The sequence below is a fragment of the Taudactylus pleione genome, unplaced genomic scaffold (assembly GCF_031769625.1).
Source record: "Taudactylus pleione unplaced genomic scaffold, aTauple2 ptg000128l, whole genome shotgun sequence".
NCBI classification, from domain to species: domain Eukaryota; kingdom Metazoa; phylum Chordata; class Amphibia; order Anura; family Myobatrachidae; genus Taudactylus; species Taudactylus pleione.
In genome coordinates, this window is record NW_028284530.1 from 12,553,861 (window position 1) to 12,577,983 (window position 24,123).

The window sequence follows — 24,123 nt, forward strand, 5'->3', positions numbered from 1 at the left end:
CATAACCTGGGTTGAATCATTCACACTGACACACGACCTGTTTTTTTTCCCCGGTTCCTTGCCTCGGTGTGAGAGGGATATTAGTTGTAGCTTTACGTTTAAGAAATGTATACCGCTCTCAGACATACTTTGCTTAAACTTAAACAGGGCTATACGTTGCTGTTAGTTCTGCCAAATAAAACATGGGAATTCCCAGTTCAGTAAACCCATAGCCCCAGAGGTAAGTAAAATTGGCAAGACCTGGAGTGGCTGTAATAACTTAGAGGATACAATCATCTTTATCAAATTGACTCGACCCAAATAAGATTGGGGGAGATTGTTTGTCATTTCTTGAATGGAAGTTAGAGAAATGAGTTAGAAGAAGAAACAGAGTCTGTAGAAGTTCCTGTAAGGAGTCTTAATTTGGGGGTGAAATAGGCACGATGCAATAGCTTATATTGCATTTCAGCGTAAAATGCAGAGATTAATTGTTTATTAAGTCTAACAAAAGATTTAAAAATAGTGGGTAGAGATATGGAAGGAATTGTAGAACGCCATTTAGCAACTCCAGCTGTCTCCACCTCCAAATTTATTTCCCGGCGTACATAAGTGTATAGTGTGGAAGTGGAGATCGACATAGAAGGGCAGTGAGACAACACATCATCCAAATCGCTTTTCCCAGGTGAAATGGGGAGTCAAGGGATTAAAGCGGTGATATAACTACGTACTTGGAAATAAATAAATATTGGGATTGGAAGACGAGGGAATCTTTCCTGTCATTGGTTGTGGGAATAAATCTTCATGGTGGATAAATCTATTAATTGATATATATATCGAAGTCACTGTAAACTCCAGGTATTAAAAAACCTGCGTTAACAACCCAGCAGTAAACCCCGGGTTATGACTAGTGGGGAGAAATAGGGAGACGCTAGGAGAGACTTTCATTTGAGCTCTGGCTTGTCGCCAAGCCATGCAAGTAGTATGTAGTAGTAAGTTTTGTGTTACATGAGTTGGGAAAGATGAGGCATGTGAATGTAATAGGCTAACTAATGGAACATCAGTGCTAAAAGATTGCTCCACCAGAGTGTCAGCAAATCCATTTGTTCCCTTGATCCAGTCAATTGCATAGCGATAATTTGACGCTATGGCATAGGATCTTAAGCAAGGAAGATTGGTTCCTCCTAAAGTGGGTGGCTGAGTAAGTTTGAATACTGAGATCCTGGGTTTATTATCCGCTCAAATTAACTTACTGATCGCTCTGTTAATCAATTTTAAATCAGATTCCAAGGGAAACAGAGGAAGCATCTGGAAGAAATATAAAATCCTTGGAAAATATATAATTTTGATTAGCTGACATCTACCGAGATATGAGAGTGGTAGGTGTTTCCATTTTTAAAAATCTAGAAGTGTGCGTTGTATCAGGGCAGGGAAATTGGCTGAATACAGGTTTGAGGGATGTGTCGGAATGTTAAAACCTAGGTATTTCAAATTTCTCCTAGCCCATTTAAAGAGAAAAGAATCCTTCCAATCTTTAGTTGCATCTGTATGTAAGGCCAGGGCTTCCGTTTTGTTGTAATTTATCAGAAAGCCAGAGATTAAATGGAAATTTTTCAAGATGTGAAGAAGTTTAGGTATGGCAGAATGTGGGTTCCTAAAGTACAATAGTAAGTCGTCTGCATATGCAGAGACTTTCAATGTGACATCTCCGACGTTTACTCCCTGCCACTGTTGACATAACAAAAAAGTGCGAATAAGAGGGTCTGTAGCTAGCCAAATTAAATAATAAAGGGGACAGGGGGCAGCCCTGATGAGTACCCCTATGTAGACTAAGTGATGTAGTATTCAAGCCATTTATTGTTAGGAATGCCATAGGGGTGTGATATAATGTCTTGAATAGCACAATAACTTCAGGGCCAAAATGTTGTAATTGAAAAATACGCAATGCCACCGCTGTCTTTATGCTGCAGCGCATGTAACACACGGGAGCTGCTCCAATGACATTATCCGAGATGAAACTATGCTGAATGTTAAAAGAAGTAATATTGCGCACTGGGCTAATGGTTTAATGTTTGTGGTAAGCTGCTGTTTACAAGGGTGTCCTTCCCTTTCTGTTACAACCAATATACAAGATAATAACAGCGCTACACCTTCCAAAATAATCTTGAAGTAATTACTAAGTGTCAATCGATTACAGCTGCATGTCTTTACTGAGGAATGTTATGAAAACATTAATGATGGCAAATATTCATGTTCACAAAACAAATGTCTTTACTGAGCTTAAACTTGTCACATACAAAATATAATGAAAAACATGCATCAAACCACTGTAATTGTATTGTTAATAACAATGATCATGCGATTCAAATGTACCACTAATGCGTTGGGGCAGTGATGCACTGTGGATGGTATATAAACTACGTGCACTATATTGAGACCCTTGTTAAGAATAAATGCAGTTGGCAGAGTTTGTAGGTGTATGAATGAGATAGGCGGCATCCCGCTGTCTCATCCAGGAATGTAGAGATCAATTGTTCTACTCAGAGTAAGTCCAATGTGGAATAACTTGCTGTGGGTGCTGGTGCCAGGATTTCTTCTGGTCTTCAAAAAATCACTAGATGCGGCCGCCTACGAATCTGTGCGCGATTCAGGATCAGGCCCTTAGTGTTAGGCTTAGGGAACCTGGCGACAGCACGGTATAAGCATTCGGTATTCACACTGTCTTCCATTCTTCCCCAGAGTAACACTCGGCTTTTGGACTGGTTAGAGCAGTGCCATTTGGTGCGCACCGGCAATGCAGCCATGGATGCCCATTCTATGCCTTCTACACTGGGAGGGGAGACAGCAGAGCTGGTGGAACAGTTCCGGAAACTACAGCAGTATTACAAGATCCTGAGGCTGTGCCAAGATCCTGATCTGTGAGGTTCCTCTCACTGAGAAGCTGCTGGAACGAGGTGAGGAACCAATTTTATTATCTGTGCTCTAGAGACGTTCATCTTGAATTGGGGATATTCCTGGTGCCAGGGTCTGATTCCGCTTTAGACAGGGATGGGTGAGAGGTGGCTAAATAGGGGATGATCTGATTGGAGCTGGGGGGAGAATTAAATGTATATAGTAGGGACACTATATTCTGTAACATAACAGGGAAAGCTATATAATATACTATGTAAATATGGGAGGGAATCACTTTTTCCATTTTAGTCAATCAAATACTAATATATTATAGTATCCATGCAAACATACCTAGCACTCAATGTACTTAAATAATTAAACTGAGACAAAAAATAACTTTACAAGTCCATTTAACTATGAGTTAAAGCTAGACTTTTCATATTTGCAAATTAATTGAAAGTGCACCAGTATACATGGTCATCTGTTATGTTATAGGGTAACACGGTACTCCAGTCACCACCCATTACATAACAGCATGTGTTATCATGAGCAAATAAATTATTTTCACAAACTGCAATAGATCCCAGCAGCCCTATGGGCCCCTCTATGCTGCGCAGGCTCTGGGCTGGTTATTTCATTCCCCCCTCATTGCAGTCACACGAACACAAGTATGAACCACTTAGCGGACATAGGAATGTTTCTAGATCAGATTTTCAGAATTCAGAAGTAGAAACTTTTCTGTATCTAATCACTGGAGGTGATTGTGGAACCATACTACTCAGACCTCACTGGAGGTGAGCGTGGAACCATTCTAATCAGACCTCACTGGAGGTGAGCGGGGAACCATACTAATCAGACCTCACTGGAGGTGAGCGTGGAACCATACTAATCAGAGCTCATTGGAGGTGAGCGTGGAACCATACTTAGCAGACCTCACTGGACGTGAGCGGAGAATCACACTAATCAGACCACACTGGAGGTGAGAGGGGAATCATACTAATCAGACCTCACTGGTGGTGAGCGTGGAACCATAGTACTAATCAGACCTCACTGGAGGTAAGTGTGGAACCATACTAATCAGACCTCACTGGGGGTGAGCGTTGAATCATACTAAAGAGACCTCACTGGAGGTGAGGGTGGAATCATACTAATCAGACCTTACTGGAGGTGAGTGTGGAACAATACTAATCAGACTTCACTGGAGGTGAGTGTGGAATCATACTAATTAGACCTCACTGGAGGTGAGTGTGGAACCATGCTAATCAGACCTCACTGGAGATGAGCATGGAACCATACTTATCAGACCTCACTGGAGGTGAGCGGGGCATCATACTAATCAGACCTCACTGGAGGTGATGAGGAATCATACTAATCAGACCTCACTGGTGGTGAGCGTGGAACCATACTAATCTGAGATCACTGGAGGTGAGTGTGGAACCATACTAATCAGACCACACTGGAGGTGAGTGGGGAATCATACTAATCAGACCTCACTGGAGCTGAGAGGGGAATCATACTAATCAGACCTCCCTGGTGGTGAGAGTGGAACCATACTAATCAGACCTCACTGGAGGTGAGTGTGGAACCATACTAATCAGACCTCACTGGAGGTGAGTGTGGAACCATACTAATCAGACCTCACTGGTGGTGAGCGTTGAATCATACTAAACAGACCTCACTGGAGGTAAGGGTGGAATCATACTAATCAGACCTCACTGGAGGTGAGTGTGGAACCATACTAATCAGACTTCACTGGAGGTGAGCGTGGAATCATACTAATCAGACCTCACTGGAGGTGATTGTGGAACCATACTAATCAGACCTCACTGGAGGTGAGCTGGGAATCATACTAATCAGACCTCACTGGAGGTGAGAGGGGAATCATACTAATCAGACCTCACTGGTGGTGAGCATGGAACCATACTAATCAGACCTCACTGGAGGTGAGTGTGGAACCATACTAATCAGACCTCACTGGAGGTGAGCGTGGAACCATACTAATCAGACCTCACTGGGGGTGAGCATTGAATCATACTAAACAGACCTCACTAGAGGTAAGGGTGGAATCATACTAATCAGACCTCACTGGAGGTGAGTGAGGTATCATACTAATCAGACTTCACTGGAGGTGTGCATGGAATCATACTAATCAGACCTCACTGGAGGTGATTGTGGAACCATACTAATCAGACCTCACTGGAGGTGAGCGTGCAATCATAATAATCAGACGTCACTGGAGGTGAGTGTGGTACCATATTAATCAGACCTCACTGGAGGTGAACGCGGAACCATACTAATCAGACATCACTGGTGGTGAGCGTGGAACCATACTAACTAGATTTCACTGGAGGTGACCGTGGAACCATACTAATCAGACCTCACTGGAGGTGAGCGTGGAACCATACTAATGAGACCTCACTGGAGGTGAGCGTGGAACCATACTAATCAGACGTCACTGGAAGTGAGCGTGGAACCATACTAATCAGACCTCACTGGAGGTGAGCATGGAACTGTACTAATCAGACCTCACTGGAGATGACCGTGGAACCATACTAATCAGACCTCACTGGAGGTTTCCAAGAAACCATACTAATCAGACCTCACTGGAGGTGACCGTGGAACCATACTAATCAGACCTCACTGGAGGTGAGCGTGGAACCATACGTTTTTCTGCATGGTAAAATGTAGGTAATACTGTAACACAGCCTGTAAATCTATCCATATTGTCTGTGCCTCTATAAACAGCACTATTATATCCCGGGGACAAACTGATCACCTGTGGACCAGGGCAGCAGCTTCCGCTTCGCCAGCACAGAACTGTGCCCATGTCCAAGGATAAATTCAAGAGAGAGAGCGGAGCATTAGGGAGTAATGCCCAGGAGAGCGGGACATTGCCACTTCTACAGCGGGAACAGCAATGAGGCCCAAGGATAGGTCCATGTGGAAGAGCAGCGTATCAGCGAATGATCCCTAGGAGATAGGAAAGGTGCACATGGAGAGAACTCCCGGGAGCGGGTGAGTTGCCGTATTGTGTCAGGTCATGTGATACTCAGGATGCTGGCACTATTCTATATGGCAAAGGGGACTCATACACATAATGTATAAATGGCGCAACAATCTATACCTCTTCCCACTATGGTATCTTGTAAATAGACATTTGTGGGTGCCATAGTAAGATTTTGTAAGGGTCCCAAGGGTGAAACCCCCCACAAATATATGTTGCGCTAAAATTTGACATGACCAGGTGACCCCCATCCATCTGTGGGCCATAGAGCACCTTCACCCCTTGCTGTTATATAGAAACAAATACCCTTGGTGAAATATATTCAGAAGCATTTCTGTATATGTACGTGCCTTAAACATAGCACAGGAGTATTGCAATGTCTCAGCTAAAGTTTCAACTATATTTGGGGAACATGTTCAGCCAGCAAAAGAGTCCCACCCTGACTTTCCAGAAATCCAAATCCAACCTAAGAAGTCTACAGTGAATGGAGATAGCCTTGTTGTCCCATAAGGGATGAACCAATACTTGATCAAAGTTATTCGTGTGGAAGGGGAACCCTAGCTGGGGCACAGGTTGAAGCCGTGTTCAAAAACGCAGGTTGGAGCCATGTTATGCTCTATATGGACTTTTATCCTATCCCACTGTGGATCCAGAGAATCCTGTGAAATTACCAGGTTTCACTTTCATGCACAAGGAGACTATCGTGGAGACATCTTTACCTACCACCAGCATTGCAGTGATCTGCACAGTGGATTTAATCCTGAGGGTTCTTCCTGTGGACTGAAGAATACATACCAGTCTCACCATATCACCACCGATCTCAATCTTGCAGTTATCTGCTAATTGGACTGCCAGCCCGAAGGACCATCAATTGGTAATTATCTGTGGGTATTGAACCCTAATAACATTGTCTCCTGACTCCACCATCTGGACTTATAATTCACATCTATATCCAGGATATCCATAGATAGAGAATAATCATTTGACTCACCATCGATGCTCCATAATCAGCAATTTTTTATCGATATACTATTACATTTTTAGATGTAATTTTTAATTCATATTTACTGTGTATGACATGTGTATGTTTCATTGTTATTAAATGTGTTTATTTTGCATAATAGACTTCCGCTGCCTACTCCTATTTTTATAATCACCATATGATAGTAATATAGCGCCAGTCATTTCATTTTTTCTATATATTGGTTCAGAGGCTGACTACCTCTATCTGGCTGCAATAGTGACAGCGCACCAAAATATTTTGCTTATTACTTGGTTATCTTCGTTAATTTTGGTGCTGCAGTCATGTGTTGTTTTTCCAATTTTAATGATAGGAAAAATAGAAGGCAATCCTATTTTACACATTGGGATGAACAAAAAGAGGTTACCCCCGAAAGCTCCAATTTTGATATGACAAAATGTTTTTATAAATTGGAAGATTTATTAAAATCCGAATCCAGAAATTGGTTAGATAGTGTAAATATATAACAATATATAGATAAAAAAATGGTACCACGAGGATTATGGATCTTTAAGACGTCTATATTTCAGGATAATGTGGTCTATCAAAGAGAATGGGATCAACTATTAGATGAATGCTCATTATCGCTAATGAAGGTAGTTATTAAATTCAGAAATGAAAAAGTAGAAAAGTTAGAAAAAGAAATAGAGGGACTGAAATCCTCAATGGATAAATATAATACATCACCTGAATATCGTGAGAAAGATCATAAGCTTAATGAAAGAATAATAGGCTTTGAAAAGAACTTAATGGAAACCAAGCAAAAGAAATTTAAGAGGGATCTAGAGGACTATAGAAATAATGAAGTTAGGAATTTTAGGAATAAATATAGAAATAGATTTGCCACCCGTGAAATCAATGATAATATAAATGATTTCCCACAGAAGTCTTATAATAGAAAGGATCTATATCCTAAATATAATAATAATAGTAGGAGCAGAAATAATAAACCTTATTCCTCCTCTAACACTATGGGTGCTAGAAAAAAAGAAACAATAAGAAGAGAGAAAGATGACCCAAATGATCAAAAATATAGAGAACAAGGTAAACAGAGCAATTCAGTAGAACGGACCTTTTTTTTAGGGAACCGTTCCAGACACCCCAGCTGCGACAGGTGGGATTATCACAGTCAGAGACCTATACAAACTCCCAAAAGACAAAGAGAAATACATTCAGAGGAACGAGAGGAGGGAAACATAGGAAAAAAGAATCTAAGAAGAAATTAATTACATCAGCACATGATCTACCCAATAGGTCTGATAATGTTGTGAATCTATCTTCTAAACAATTGGATAATGCTCAACTTTCCCTTTTGAGTAAGGACCTCAAATTTTCCCCCACTGCATCTCCTAATATCTTTGATTTGTTTGTGGACCTTAACAGGTTCATCAGAACACTATGTCGTAAAAGATTTTTTGCCAATAAAAATCTTAAGAAACAAAGAGATGATTCAGTTCCAATCATCTTAGATAAAACAGATGATATGGCTTTATGTTCCCTTGAGGAACTTTGGGAGGAAAATAATGTAACGAATGAAACAACTTTAGGAATGGAAAAAATCTTTGATATTCAGAGTAACCAAAAACGGTTCAAACTAAAATCTGAATTTTTTCCCATTTGTGCTAAAAGCAGTAATATTGAAGCTTTTTATAAAATTACATTACAGGATTTTAAAAATCTATGTTGTAGAAGTCAAAATACAACTAAATACAATACTAATCTCTCTAGGGAGGAAAAAAGGGCTATAAAAATCCTAACTAAAGATAAATCGATAATTATCAAAGAGGCCGATAAGGGGGGTGCCTTGGTAATTATGAATCGAGTGGATTATATATCTGAGGCCCTTAGTCAATTGCAAGATTCCAGATTTTATACTATTCTTAAAAATGATCCCACATCAGAATATCTTATATCCCTAAAAGGATTATTGGGAGCAGCGGTGGACTCGGGGGTCATATCCAGGGAGGATTGCAGGTTTCTTTGTCCTTCCTTTCCCACTATTCCCACCTTTTACTGTCTTCCTAAAATTCACAAATCCCTTTCTTCACCTCCTGGTCGACCTATAGTTTCTGGTGTCAATTCCCTTACTGCTAACCTTTCTTTTTATGTTGATTCCTATCTTCAACCACGAGTGAGCACACTGAGATTGCATCTGAAAGATACCACCCACTTCCTTCAATCCATCCGTTCCATCCATTGGAGGGAAACATTTGCGTTCCTTACATTGGATGTGTCAGCATTATACACACACATCCCTCATATTCAAGGATGTGATGTTATATCTAGGAGGTTACTTTCAGATGGTGACCTCAGTGATGCTCATCATTCTTTTCTTTTGGAGTCCATTTCTTTTATTTTATCACATAATTATTTCATTTTTCTCAATCACGTTTATTTACAGGTGATGGGAATGGCCATGGGGACCAGATTCGCGCCCAGTTATGCGAACCTATACATGGGTGAATTTGAGAACACCCATGTGTGGGAGAGCGACTGGACTGCGTCTCTGGTCTTCTATGGCCGTTATATAGAAGACCTTTTTATTATTTGGGATGGGGACCTTTGTTCTGCCACTTCCTTTGTCCAATCACTTAATTCCAACACTTATAATTTGTCCTTCACCCATCGGTTCCACCCCACCCGCATTGACTTCCTGGATGTGACTCTCGAGATAATTGATAATCAGATTGTGACTTCCAATTATGTTAAGGAAGTCAATACATCTTTCTACTTGCATTATGATAGTGCACACTATGGCCCTTGGAAACGTAACATCCCGAAGGGCCAACTTATGCGCTTTCGACGCAACTGCACCTATATAGAGACCTTTAAGATACAAGCTCAAAGCATGCTTAATTCTTTTAAAAAATGTGGGTACCCGGAGGATCTACTAGAACAAGCCCTTTCAGAGGTCTTACTAATGGACAGAGATAAATTACTTCAACCTAAGACATCAAACTTTATAGATTATGAGGATAATAAACATTTGTCGTTTATTTGTAAGTATAATAATCAAGCTTCAGCTATTAAAGCTATCATCAAATGTAATTATCCTATATTAAAACAGGACCTTTTACTGAATACTCTTTTACCAAAAAATCCACAGGTAATCTACAAGAAAAATAGATCGATTAAAACTATTTTGGCTCCTAGTCATCTTAGAATACAAAAAACAGATAAAACAGAAGACAAAAGTTCGAATTGGTTAGTTCAAAGACCAAAGGGTTTTTATAAATGTGGTAAATCCAGATGTAATATGTGTTCCCATGTAGACAGGAGGACTACCACCATGATGATACCAACGACCAATGAACAATATACTTTACAACATTTTATGAATTGTGACAGTTGTTATATTATATACGTACTCACCTGTGGATGTGGGCTGTATTACGTAGGTCGCACTATTAGATCGTTACGAGTGCGATTTATGGAACATAGACGTAATATCTTGAAGCACTACCAATATCATAGCGTTTCAAGACACTACTCTACAAAACATGATGGTAATCCTAGCTGTCTGTCGATTGTAGGGATCGAAATAATTCCACATACATTACGAGGAGGAGACAGATACAATAAATTATGTCGCCAAGAGGTATATTGGACTTTGCAGTTCAATTCTCTACATCCGACGGGTTTGAATGAAACAATTGAACTAAACTCTGTCATCTAAAATGTCTTATGCACAGATCTATAGTTACATCATGATATGATTTTAGTTATCATTATTATTTATTTTTCTATATATATATATTTTTTTTATTTGTTTATTTGATGATGATATATACTCAAAATCTGTATGTATAGGAATCATATAATCATTGTGAAACAAGTAATCCATTGATAAGATGAAAGGAAGATGTAGAGTAGGGGGAGCTAATACTATCATTACCATTAATATTTTTTGTATTTACATGTTTAGATAGATTCAAATTGATATATAGCTCCTTCCTATTCTATTTATTTAGTAGCAATTGTCAGGACATCCAACTGGGATTATAGTGGTCAATACTTGAGACATCCCTAAATAGGTTCACAATTGATGGTCGTTCACATAGGTTTGCCATGAATTTAGCACTATTCATCCAACAGTGGTTACTTTAATTGGGTATATCAGTATTCATAAAGGTTATGGTTCACTCTTAACTTTGTAGAATGATATGGACCCATCATTGATGTTTTAGACAGGTTACGTGAATTAGTAATATTTTTCAATCATACTATTACGCTATCTCACTCGTCCACCATGGGGAATCACTTAGTAGTACCTGACGGTATGCAGTGGGTTGCTTCGTAACTATAGTTTGTTGTCACCAATACGTTATTGGTTTCTATTAGACATGTGACAAAGACACGTGACTGGTAAAACATACAAGCAGCGGGTTGCTTGGCAACCCGTCTCTACATGATACGAGTGTAGTCGATCTCGTTCTCATGACACTAGCGGTCACGACACCGGACTAATGTCCCAAGTAAACGTATGGTTAATAACAAACTGTATAATAAAGATGGACTATTATATTTGATCTATCGACATAATATAAACATTATTGTTCACCACATGATAAATTATTAGAATAAGTATGAGTATACTTGGTGGTAACCAAATGGCCGGTTAACAACTATCCTCTTACCTTACAAGTTCTATATTATTCCTTTTACACATATTGATACTGCCAGATGATCCGGGATATTTATTATTTCTTTTGGTTACCTAGTAACCGATTTTAAAACAACATGAACATCATTGGTTCTAATCAGATCACATGACACTTTGAAGTCATGTGATCGGCTCAGTTCTAGGAATGTGTTTTCTAATAACAACAGCACAATTTAAAGAGGTTGGTTGTTATATTTATTTATTTTTCTTTTAATAAATTAATAATATATCTTATGGTCATGTAGAAAAGGATTGCCTTCGTGGTTTTATTTATTATTTGGTTTACAAGGAGTTTTAATGTTGCAGAAGTCTATTAATTATACACACAGGTGTTTCTAGTCACACCCTTCAAAGGGGTATATATGGAGCTCTTTAGAGTCAGTTCAGTTATGCTTCTGAATAAGCTGGAGTCTTGTCATCCAGCGAAACACGTTAAGCCTATACATATGCTCTATATGGACTTTTATCCTATCCCACTGTGGATCCAGAGAATCCTGTGAAATTACCAGGTTTCACTTTCATGCACAAGGAGACTATCGTGGAGACATCTTTACCTACCACCAGCATTGCAGTGATCTGCACAGTGGATTTAATCCTGAGGGTTCTTCCTGTGGACTGAAGAATACATACCAGTCTCACCATATCACCATCGATCTCAATCTTGCAGTTATCTGCTAATTGGACTGCCAGCCTGAAGGACCATCAATTGGTAATTATCTGTGGGTATTGAACCCTAATAACATTGTCTCCTGACTCCACCGTCTGGACTTATAATTCACATCTATATCCAGGATATCCATAGATAGAGAATAATCATTTGACTCACCATCGATGCTCCATTATCAGCGATTTTTTATCGATATACTATTAAATTTTTAGATGTAATTTTTAATTCATATATACTGTGTATGACGTGTATGTTTCATTGTTATTAAATGTGTTTATTTTGCTTAATAGACTTCCGCTGCTTACTCCTATTTTTATAATCACCATATGATAGTAATATAGCGCCAGTCATTTCATCTTTTCTATATATTGGTTCAGAGGCTGACTACCTCTGTCTGGCTGCAATAGTGACAGCGCACCAAAATATTTTGCTTATTACTTGGAGCCATGTTATAGCCTCAGCTCATGTCTGAAAGGGGTACACCTAACTTTTTATCTCTTCTTTCCCTGGAATAGACAGAAGCACTTTCACTTCCAGTCCTGCCAAGTCCCCATCGCTGTTCTTCTGCAGCTTGTAGACAACATCATCACTGAGCATTTCAGATCCGCCAATGAGCTTAGTAGGGTTACCTGGATATACCCTTTCTTACCGCAGCATTCCCGGCTTAGACCCGGGAAAACCCTGGTCATGATCACGGTCACAGACCTGGGTCACATAACCTGGGTTGAATCATTCACACTGACACACGACCTGTTTTTTTTCCCCGGTTCCTTGCCTCGGTGTGAGAGGGATATTAGTTGTAGCTTTACGTTTAAGAAATGTATACCGCTCTCAGACATACTTTGCTTAAACTTAAACAGGGCTATACGTTGCTGTTAGTTCTGCCAAATAAAACATGGGAATTCCCAGTTCAGTAAACCCATAGCCCCAGAGGTAAGTAAAATTGGCAAGACCTGGAGTGGCTGTAATAACTTAGAGGATACAATCATCTTTATCAAATTGACTCGACCCAAATAAGATTGGGGGAGATTGTTTGTCATTTCTTGAATGGAAGTTAGAGAAATGAGTTAGAAGAAGAAACAGAGTCTGTAGAAGTTCCTGTAAGGAGTCTTAATTTGGGGGTAAAATAGGCACGATGCAATAGCTTATATTGCATTTCAGCGTAAAATGCAGAGATTAATTGTTTATTAAGTCTAACAAAAGATTTAAAAATAGTGGGTAGAGATATGGAAGGAATTGTAGAACGCCATTTAGCAACTCCAGCTGTCTCCACCTCCAAATTTATTTCCCGGCGTACATAAGTGTATAGTGTGGAAGTGGAGATCGACATAGAAGGGCAGTGAGACAACACATCATCCAAATCGCTTTTCCCAGGTGAAATGGGGAGTCAAGGGATTAAAGCGGTGATATAACTACGTACTTGGAAATAAATAAATATTGGGATTGGAAGACGAGGGAATCTTTCCTGTCATTGGTTGTGGGAATAAATCTTCATGGTGGATAAATCTATTAATTGATATATATATCGAAGTCACTGTAAACTCCAGGTATTAAAAAACCTGCGTTAACAACCCAGCAGTAAACCCCGGGTTATGACTAGTGGGGAGAAATAGGGAGACGCTAGGAGAGACTTTCATTTGAGCTCTGGCTTGTCGCCAAGCCATGCAAGTAGTATGTAGTAGTAAGTTTTGTGTTACATGAGTTGGGAAAGATGAGGCATGTGAATGTAATAGGCTAACTAATGGAACATCAGTGCTAAAAGATTGCTCCACCAGAGTGTCAGCAAATCCATTTGTTCCCTTGATCCAGTCAATTGCATAGCGATAATTTGACGCTATGGCATAGGATCTTAAGCAAGGAAGATTGGTTCCTCCTAAAGTGGGTGGCTGAGTAAGTTTGAATACTGAGATCCTGGGTTTATTATCCGCTCAAATTAACTTACTGATCGCTCTGTTAATCAATTTTAAATCAGATTCCAAGGGAAACAGAGGAAGCATCTGGAAGAAATATAAAATCCTTGGAAAAGATATAATTTTGATTAGCTGACATCTACCGAGATATGAGAGTGGTAGGTGTTTCCATTTTTAAAAATCTAGAAGTGTGCGTTGTATCAGGGCAGGGAAATTGGCTGAATACAGGTTTGAGGGATGTGTCGGAATGTTAAAACCTAGGTATTTCAAATTTCTCCTAGCCCATTTAAAGAGAAAAGAATCCTTCCAATCTTTAGTTGCATCTGTATGTAAGGCCAGGGCTTCCGTTTTGTTGTAATTTATCAGAAAGCCGGAGATTACTTGGAAATTTTTCAGGATGTGAAGAAGTTTAGGTAAGGCAGAATGTGGGTTCCTAAAGTACAATAGTAAGTCGTCTGCATATGCAGAGACTTTCAATGTGACATCTCCGACGTTTACTCCCTGCCACAGTTGACATAACAAAAAAGTGCGAATAAGAGGGTCTATAGCTAGCCAAATTAAATAATAAAGGGGACAGGGGGCAGCCCTGACGAGTACCCCTATGTAGACTAAGTGATGTAGTATTCAAGCCATTTATTGTTAGGAATGCCATAGGGGTGTGATATAATGTCTTGAATAGCACAATAACTTCAGGGCCAAAATGTTGTAATTGAAAAATACGCAATGCCACCGCTGTCTTTATGCTGCAGCGCATGTAACGCACGGGAGCTGCTCCAATGACATTATTCGAGATGAAACTATGCTGAATGTGAAAAGAAGTAATATTGCGCACTGGGCTAATGGTTTAATGTTCGTGGTAAGCTGCTGTTTACAAGGGTGTCCTTCCCTTTCTGTTACAACCAATATACAAGATAATAACAGCGCTACACCTTCCAAAATAATCTTGAAGTAATTGCTAAGTGTCAATCGATTACAGCTGCATGTCTTTACTGAGGAATGTTATGAAAACATTAATGATGGCAAATATTCATGTTCACAAAACAAATGTCTTTACTGAGCTTAAAATTGTCACATACAACATATAATGAAAAACATGCATCAAACCACTGTAATTGTTATGTTAATAACAATAATCATGTGATTCAAATGTACCACTGATGCTTTGGGGCAGTGATGTACTGTGGATGGTATATAAACTACGTGCACTATATTGAGACCCTTGTTAAGAATAAATGCAGTTGGCAGAGTTTGTAGGTGTATGAATGAGATAGGCGGCATCCCGCTGTCTCATCCAGGAATGTAGAGATCAATTGTTCTACTCGGAGTAAGTCCAATGTGGAATAACTTGCTGTGGGTGCTGGAGGTTGCCCCGGATTTCTTCTGGTCTTCGAAAAATCACTAGATGCGGCCGCCTACGAATCTGTGTGCGATTCAGGATCAGGCCCTTAGTGTTAGGCTTAGGGAACCTGGCGACAGCACGGTATAAGCATTCGGTATTCACACTGTCTTCCATTGTTCCCCAGAGTAACACTCGGCTTTTGGACTGGTTAGAGCAGTGCCGTTTGGTGCGCACTGGCAATGCTGCCATGGATGCCCATTCTATGCCTTCTACACTGGGAGGGGAGACAGCAGAGCTGGTGGAACAGTTGCGGAAACTACAGCAGTATTACAAGATCCTGAGGCTGTGCCAAGATCCTGATCTGTGAGGGTCCTCTCACTGAGAAGCTGCTGGAACGAGGTGAGGAACCAATTTTATTATCTGTGCTCTAGAGACGTTCATCTTGAATTGGGGATATTCCTGGTGCCAGGGTCTGATTCCGCTTTAGACAGGGATGGGTGAGAGGTGGCTAAATAGGGGATGATCTGATTGGAGCTGGGGGGAGAATGAAATGTATATAGTAGGGACACTATATTCTGTAACATAACAGGGAAAGCTATATAATATACTATGTAAATATGGGAGGGAATCACTTTTTCCATTTTAGTCAATCAAATACTAATATATTATAGTATCCATGCAAACATACCTAGCACTCAATGTACATAAATAATTAAACTGAGACAAAAAATAACTTTACAAGTCCATTTAACTATGAGTTAAAGCTAGACTTTTCATATTTGCAAATTAATTGAAAGTGCACCAGTATACATGGTCATCTGTTATGTTATAGGGTAACACGGTACTCCAGTCACCACCCATTACATAACAGCATGTGTTATCATGAGCAAATAAATTATTTTCACAAACTGCAATAGATCCCAGCAGCCCTGTGGGCCCATGTATGCTGCGCAGGCTCTGGGCTGGTTATTTCATTCCCCCCTCATTGCAGTCACAGGAACACAAGTACGAACCACTTAGCGGACATAGGAATGTTTCTAGATCAGATTTTCAGAATTCAGAAGTAGACACTCTTCTGTATCTAATAATCAGAACTCACCATACTAATCAGAACTCACTGGAGGTGAGTGTGGAGCCATACGAATCAGACCTCACCGGGGGTGATCGTTGAATCATACTAAAGAGACCTCACTGGAGGTGAGGGTGGAATCATACTAATCAGACCTTACTGGAGGTGAGTGTGGAACCATACTAATCAGACTTCACTGGAGGTGAGTGTGGAACCATACTAATCAGACCTCACTGGAGGTGAGCGGGGAATCACACTAATCAGACCACACAGGAGGTGAGAGGGGAATCATACTAATCAGACTTGACTGGAGGTGAGTGTGGAACCATACTAATCAGACCTCACTGGAGGTGAGCGGGGAATCACACTAATCAGACCACACTGGAGGTGAGAGGGGAATCATACTAATCAGACCTCACTGGTGGTGAGCGTGGAACAATACTAGTCAGACCTCACTGGAGGTAAGTGTGGAACCATACTAATCAGACCTCACTGGAGGTGAGTGTGGAGCCATACTAATCAGACCTAACTGGGGGTGAGCGTTGAATCATACTAAAGAGACCACACTGGAGGTGAGGGTGGAATCATACTAATCAGACCTTACTGGAGGTGAGTGTGGAACCATACTAATCAGACTTCACTGGAGGTGAGTGTGGAATCAAAGTAATCAGACCTCACTGGAGGTGAGTGTGGAACCATACTAATCAGACCTCACTGGAGATGAGCGTGGAACCATACATATCAGACCTCACTGGAGGTGATGGGGAATCATACTAATCAGACCTCACTGGTGGTGAGCATGGAACCATACTAATCAGAGCACACTGGAGGTGAGTGTGGAACCATACTAATCAGAGCTCACTGGAGGTGAGTGTGGAACCATACTAATCAGACCTCACTGGAGGTGAGCGGGGAATCATACTAATCAGACCTCACTGGAGGTGAGAGGGGAATCATACTAATCAGACCTCACTGGTGGTGAGCGTGGAACCATACTAATCAGACCTCACTGGGGGTGAGAGTTGAATCATACTAATCAGACTTCACTGGAGGTGAGCGTGGAATCATACTAATCAGACCTCACTGGAGGTGATTGTGGAACCATACTAATCAGACCTCACTGGAGGAGAGCGGGGAATCATACTAATCAGACCTCGCTGGAGGTGAGCGGGGAATCATACTAATCAGACCTCACTGGAGGTGAGTGTGGAACCATACTAATCAGACCTCACTGGAGGTTAGCGTGGAACCATACTAATCAGACCTCACTGGGGGTGAGCGTTGAATCATACTAAACAGACCTCACTGGAGGTAAGGGTGGAATTATACTAATCAGACCTCACTGGAGGTGAGTGTGGAACCATACTAATCAGACCTCACTGGAGGTGAGCGTGCAATCATAATAATCAGATATCACTGGTGGTGAGTGTGGTACCATATTAATCAGACCTCACTGGAGGTGAACGAGGAACCATACTAATCAGACCTCACTGGTGGTGAGCCTGGAACCATACTAATCAGATTTCACTGGAGGTGACCGTGGAACCATACTAATCAGACCTCACTGGAGGTGAGCTTGGAACCATACTAATCAGACCTCACTGGAGGTGAGCGTGGAACCATACTAATCAGACGTCACTGGAGGTGAGCGTGGAACCATTCTAATCAGACCTCACTGGAGGTGAGCGTGGAACCGTACTAATCAGACCTCACTGGAGATGACCGTGGAACCATACTAATCAGACCTCACTGGAGGTGACCGTGGAACCATACTAATCAGACCTCACTGGAGGTGACCGTGGAACCATACGTTTTTCTGCATGGTAAAATGTAGGTAATACTGTAACACAGCCTGTAAATCTGTCCATATTGTCTGTGCCTCTATAAACAGCACTATTATATCCCGGGGACAAACTGATCACCTGTGGACCAGGGCAGCAGCTACCGCTTTGCCAGCACAGAACTGTGACCATGTCCAAGGATAAATTCAAGAGAGAGAGCAGAGCGTCAGGGAGTGATGCCCAGGAGAGCGGGACAGTGCCACTTCTACAGCCGGGAACAGCAATGAGGCCCGAGGATAGGTCCATGTGGAAGAGCAGCGTATCAGCGAATGATCCCTAGGATTTAGGAAAGGTGCACATGGAGAGAACTCCCGGGAGCGGGTTAGTTGCCGTATTGTGTCAGGTCATGTGATACTCAGGATGCTGGCACTATTCTATATGGCAAAGGGGACTCATACACATAATGTATAAATGGCGCAACAATCTATACCTCTTCCCACTATGGCATCTTGTAAATAGACATTTGTGGGTGCCATAGTAAGATTTTGTAAGGATCCCAAGGGTGAGACCCCCACAAATATATGTTGCGCTAAAATTTGACATGACCAGGTGACCCCCATCCATCTGTGGGCCATAGAGCACCTTCACCCCTTGCTATTATATAGAAACAAATACCCTGAAATATATTCAGAAGCATTTCTGTATATGTACGTGCCTTAAACATAGCACAGATTTATTGCAATGTCTCAGCTAAAGTTTCAACTATATTTGGGGAACATGTTCAGCCAGCAAAAGAGTCCCACCCTGACTTTCCAGAAATCCAAATCCAACCTAAGAAGTTTACAGTGAATGGAGATAGCCTTGTTGTCCCATAGGGGATGAACCAATACTTGATCAAAGTTATTAGTGTGGAAAAGGAACCCTAGCTGGGGCACAGGTTGAAGCCGTGTTCAAAAACGCGGGTTGGAGCCATGTTATAGCCTCAGCTCATGTCTGAAAGGGGTACACCTAACTTTTTATCTCTTCTTTCCCTAGAATAGACAGAAGCACTTTCACTTCCAGTCCTGCCAAGTCCCCATTGCTGTTCTTCTGCAGCTTGTAGACAACATCATCACTGAGCATTTCTGATCCGCCAATGAGCTTAGTAGGGTAACCTGGATACACCCTTTCTTACCGCAGCATTCCCGGCTTAGACCCGGGAAAACCCTGGTCATGATCACGGTCGCTGACCTGGGTCACATAACCCGGGTTGAATCATTCACACTGACACACGACCTGTTTTTTTTCCCCGGGTCCTTGCCTCGGTGTGAGAGGGATATTAGCTGTAGCTTTACGTTTAAGAAATGTATACCGCTCTCAGACATACTTTGCTTAAACTTAAACAGGGCTATACGTTGCTGTTAGTTCTGCCAATAAAACATGGGAATTCCCAGTTCAGCAAACCCATAGCCCCAGAGGTAAGTAAAATTGGCGAGACCTGGAGTGGCTGTAATAACTTAGAGGATACAATCATCTTTATCAAATTGACTCGACCCAAATAAGATTGGGGGAGATTGTTTGTCATTTCTTGAATGGAAGTTTTGTTTCAGGGTTTTATGTTACTTGTATCCTTCTTATTCAATACTTCCTCAATTTTGTTTTGTATTTCCTAGCGATGGCCCGTATCCTTCGGAAACCTACGTCAAATGGGTCAGGACTAAAGTGAGGGGCAAGAAAAGAGTGAGGAAAGAAACTCTGAGATGTTGGACGAAGTATGAGCAGTTTCAGGAAATGATTAGGTGAGTTGAGGAGGACAAAGTGGTTCGGAGTCCTGGTACAAAGACAGATCCGTACATGTCATTCAGCACAGCCACTAGCCAGAATACACCTTCCCTCTATATATAGTAGGGATGTGCAGGCTCGGATAGGTTCGAGTTTGCACGTGGAGTTCGGATTTTTCCCTCCAAAAAAACGGAACTCAGAACGAGGCAAAACGTCATCTTACATGGACGAACATCATCATTCCTGGTCTTTTGTCCAGGAATGATGATGTTCGTCCATGTAAGATGACGTTTTGCCTCGTTCTGAGTTCCGTTTTTTTGGAGGGAAAAATCCGAACTCCACGTGCAAACTCGAACCTATCCGAGCCTGCACATCCCTAATATATAGCGACACTTTTACCAAGACAAAGGTAGCGCACGATCCCCAAGCATATCCAAAAAGCGAACCAAACACCCCTCGGGGTCACTTCAGTTGCTGCTGGTAACAGAGGTACCATGGTGGTGTTATAGCTCCCAACTCCCCGTAAGTTAGAACAAAACCTGCCGACTCGCAGAACAGAGGGCATGCTTGCTAACTTTCAGCTCCCTTCTTCCAGAAGGGAGCTGTCAGGCTTCCATGGCGGGGAGGGGTACCACATCTGAAAGGGGGCGTGATGCAGAGATGATACTTCATTGGGGCGGAGCATGGGAGTGTAACCGCAATCGCGTTAATGTGGCCCCGCCCCCTCTTCACAATGCTGAAATTAACGGCATTGTGAAGCAGGGGGCGGGGCCATGATGACGCGATTCAGTGTAAATCACGTCATCATGGCCAGTGGGGGGTTCGCGGCTGCGGGAGGCTTGCCTGCCTTTCCGGGGGGCCGGGAGCGACATACGATTTTCAGGAGGCATGATGGAGGTCAGCTGCATTGTTTCCGTCTGCACTGTCAGCAGCCTTCCATTTGTACCATGCTTAATGCCTAGAAGCCCTCTTCAGCTACTCTTTATCTCCGCATTTGGCTGATATACTTATATTGGTGTTTGGCCACAGGTTTTAACATTCTGCCTCTCCCGCGCTCCCTTCCTTGAAGGTACATGTTTCATCCTGGTCTGTTCTATTCCAGAGATTCGATTGCGCTCTTTCCAGATATTCTGACTTTTGTCAGAAAGTTTTCTACATACAGCCGCCATTTGTTCCTCCGGTGACTCCATTGACCCTATCTTGGTTCATAGGGCTCTCCAGTGGGCTCCCTTTGGCCTCTTGATATGGTGGACATTTGATGGCTTGCATGGAAGACTATTTTCTGCTTGCCTTCGCATCAGCCCCAAAAAATGTCGCCTCGTTACCGTTCTGGTATTCCACTCGGATCGGTCCATTCTGCGGACTCGCTTGGGTTACATTGCAAGGGTTGTCTTGCTTTCACATTACCCAGAAGATCGTAGTCCCACTTTTCAGCATTCCAGATTCTTCGCAGGAGGAAGCCTCTTTGGATGTTGTGCAGGCTCTCCGGATTTACGTGGGCAGGACCAGAGATATCCACACAACGGGTTCTCTGTTTGTCCTGTATGATTTCACGAGCAGGACTGGCTGTCTCGTAAGCAGTCCTTGGCTAGGTGGCTCCGTTTGACTATCTGCCAGGCCTACTCTTTGGCGGATCTTCCTGCCCCTGCCATGGTGACTGCCCATTCCACCCGGTTAGTGGGAGCCTCTTGGATGGCTCAATGTAGCACTTCTGCGGAACAGCTTTGTAAGGCTTCCCCATGGTCTCCCGCCCACACATTTGTTTGCTTCTATGTATTTGACACCTTTTGCATCTACAGATGCAGCCTTTGTGTGATGCCCAGGAGCATCCCCTCCCATATGGGGACAAGCTTTGGGATGTCCTAGAGTGATCCCTGTGCCCCCTAGTGGAGGAAGAAAGGAGATTTTATGCTTTTACCAGTTAAATCCTTTCCTTGGACTCCATAGGGGGCACTGGACACCCACCCCGACACACCTGGCTGATGGGGTTTAGTTGCTTGAGTATTGGTTCTCTTCACCTTGCCTATGTGTGTGATTCAGAGTGTCTGCCTGTCTTCCTTCTCCTCGCCATGGCTTGCTAACTTAACTGGCTGCCGGTGGCTGGGGCCGGGGCACAAAGGAAAGGGAGCCTGGGTTGCTGAGAAATAAATGTTAACTATTTGGTACCCAGACTCTCCTCTCTCTAGGCTATAGCTAGAGTGATCCCTGTGCCCCCTTTGGAGTCAAAGAAAAGGATTTAACAGGTAAGAACATAAATCTCCTTTTTCTGCATAATGCAATTCCACAAAGCTGCACCATATATTTCAAAACAAATACACATGTATTTTATACATTTATATATTACTGCCATGCTTTAGTAGGTAAACACAAACCACTGTGCAACTGTCCAGCAGAAAGCATGCTAATACATCCATCACTGACAGTGTTATCTAGGAGATCGATAGCAAGGGAATGGGATTAAAATGCTGGTGACTGTTTAACCGCCGGTTCAAATCCCGACAGCGGCTGCCCGACAGGATGAAAATCCAGATAGAGGCAGGTAAGTATCCCAACCTCCCCTGTCTCCCCCTAATCTTCCCTTAGTGGTGCCTAACCCTAACCGCCCCCCTAGTGCCTAACCCTAACCACCCCCTTACCACTTCCTAATCCTATCCCCGCTAAGTGCACTAAACCTAACTCTCCCCCCCCCACGGCTAACAGGATGGGCGCCCCAGACTTACCTCCTTTGGGCATTCATCGTTCTGGATTCAGGCGTCAGGATTATGATAGGCATCTGTATTTCAACGCCTATCATGAATCCCTAGCCGGCATTCTGCTGTCAGGATTGTGACCGGCGGCCGCAACATATCTACATAACAAGACCCAGGACAGAACATTCATATTAAGTGCTATTTTTTCAGAAATTTTTTAAGAAATAAGTAGAGCAAGGTTGTATGTTTTTTGGAAGAACTAAGTAGAGCACGATTACTTTACTTTAATGAATTACATTTCTCACCATACTGAACAATGTGACTTAGAACTGAACAGCTGGAGACAAACATCCTATAAATGTCTTTTTTTATGTAAACAAAAGAAACTGCTAGAAAAATTTAATATTTCTGTCAAACTTGTATAGGATATTATGGACCCAATTCATTGGGTTTATGTACAACTCCTATGGAGCGAGATCTTCACACGTCCATGTTACAAACTATGCATGTGCAGATCTCGTACGAGTAGTTTAAGCTAAGTGCCCCCTAAGCTGCTGGCAGATTGCCATGGTTCGCACGTTAGGGCATCAGCCCCAATTTCTCGGAGAGACGAGGCCAGTGCCTGAGTATCCTAATTTAGAGAAGTTGTTATAATTAGTTGTTATGGCCATTTCCTTCTTTGCAAAATGCTTTGTAAGTGTTCATTTCCTGGTAAATGTGTTCAAATCGTTAAAAACATTTTACATTTATTGGGTTTCTGTGTGAGGGCAAACATCAATCCTATACTGAGTATGGATACTTCAGATTGTAATAAATGGTGCGATGACAAGCTGAATATAGCTTTATTTTTTGGATCTACCTCCTTGTTTGCCTCGTCTTCTGAACTTTTGCTTCTCAAAAGGAGATATCCTATTGGACGGCATCCATGCCCTCACATCTTCATTCACAGATAAGCTATTTTATTCTGTATGATATAGCTTGTATGCTGTATGTGTTGTTCCTATTTTTTAAACGTACATACTATGCTATGGAGAAATCTTTTATTGATATATGTGGCTTCTCATAAGTGAAGTATTCTCTTCTGGGAGGAGTACCAAACCTGAAAAGTTAAACTCCTGCAGTTAAGCTTTTGAAGAAGCGTACATTTGATACGAATATTATCAAAGGATTTTCAACCATAATATTACACTATCTGTCAGGGTCCTGTGGGCCGACCCTCCAGATACGCCAATCTGAGAATCGCTACCCGTGACTTTTACAGGTTACCTCAGCATGTGTGATTAACTAAACCTGGTTACTGCCACCAGCAGAAGAATATAATGCTAAAGCATAAGGTAAGCTTCTGCTCTT